Consider the following 1,795-nt stretch of genomic DNA (forward strand, 5'->3'; position numbering starts at 1 on the left):
TCCTGAGGGGAGTGGGGCAAAATGTGTGTGCTGGGTGAGTGGGGTCCAACCAGAACAACCAGACCAAACTAAATCAGTGGCTACAACACCAGAGCTTTGAACATGGACCAAAAAAATAAAAGTGTTCCAGTGAAAAGAGGTATAGTTGCCATCTCCTACCTACAGATGAGGAATTAAGAAGGATGTGTCTGAAAAATGTGAACTTGAAGAGACCACCCAAAACTCTGTCTGTGTGTTCATTACAGTTGAAAAACAGCCAACAGAGGAAAACCTGCATCCTACTTTGTGTCTGGACTACAATAAACCACCAGAGAAGAGACGCTGGATCCTCAGAAGGATTGAAAGCAGTGACAAGAACATCAGGTATGATTTCAAGTGTATAGAGGTCACAGTATTATAGTATTTGTTCATCTTTAGTTTTATGATGGACTTGCGACCCGTCCAGGGTGTACCCCGCCCCTCGCACAGTGATTGCTGGACATGGGCACCAGCGACCCCCGTGACCCAAAATGGAATAAACGGGTAAAGAAAATGGATGGATGGATGGATAGTTTTATGATTTTCTCTGTAATTAACCCAAGCTCAGTGATGGCGGACTTTAAGTCTTTGGCTCGGCTCTGTTTCTGCTTTAAGGTAAATAAGATTGTGTCCCACCTCTGTTCTAGAATTGCACTGCTCCAGGTGGCTGCATGTTGGAGCAGCTCTGTTACTTTCATTCTGAGATTTTGCTTTTGGAAACTTTAATTCCTATTTTTCTGGATGTAAATCACATTTTTTGGCTGATTGTTTCCTCTGGTATCAGATGCTGTGCAACTGGAAGGATTTTTACTGAAACTTTTTTAGTTTTGGACATTTGTTATGATGCGTAACCATGGAAACAAGGCAGTTTTCTACAACCAACAGAAGCTGATTAACATCTCAAAAGCTCAAATAATATCTCAACTACAGCTACAAATCTCAAATGAGTTGAAAAGGATGTTCTGTGGACACATTCTCATCTACCTGCCAGCTGTGCTCGAATGTCTGACCACTGAGATCCTGGAACTAGCAGGAAACATGGCTCATGACAGCGGAAGGACAGGATCGTCCCTCGGTACCTACAGTTGGCTGTCCGCAACGATGAGGAGCTTGGCAGACTGCTGGGAGGAGCAGCATTCGCTCTGGGAGGAGTTCTGTCCGGCATTCGGGCGGTCCTAACCGAAAGGCCAGCCGAGTCTGGGTGGATGGACCCGACGGCATCTGCAGCCAGTTTTTTAGGATCCACTGTGAGATGGATCTTTACAAGAGATCCTTCCTGACTACAGTCATCAGTATCTATAACATCTCTTAATGAAATGAGGATAACGAGTTACTACAACAAATAATTTCCCTCTGGGATTAATAAAGTATTTTTGAATTGAATTGAATTTAACAAAAAAACACCGACATTTTTCTGTGTAGATACTGATACACCTCAAAGCTTTTCGGGTTGTTCATCACTTTGCTGTCAGAAGAACTGAATCTATGAAATAGCTAGTTGTGCTAGTAGATGTAATCTGCAGCCACTTCTTCAGCTCGTCCTCCATCCCTCGTCTGATTATATTGTCCTGTTTGAGCTCTGACATGTGGTGTTCCTACATGTTTAAAATAAATCCACAATCCTCTGAGAAACTACATTAGCTCGTATTGTTTGCACATAAAAAAAACGCAGGTTCTGGTCCGTGCCAGAAGTCGCGCCCATAATTCACGAAAGACAGCATGAGGGCTCGGTGGAATAAGGTGGATTACCGTTGGTGTTTTTCTGCTTACTAACTTT

Source organism: Nematolebias whitei, chromosome 6 (assembly GCF_014905685.2).
Source record: "Nematolebias whitei isolate Nwh7 chromosome 6, NemWhi1, whole genome shotgun sequence".
In the NCBI taxonomy this organism is placed as follows: domain Eukaryota; kingdom Metazoa; phylum Chordata; class Actinopteri; order Cyprinodontiformes; family Rivulidae; genus Nematolebias; species Nematolebias whitei.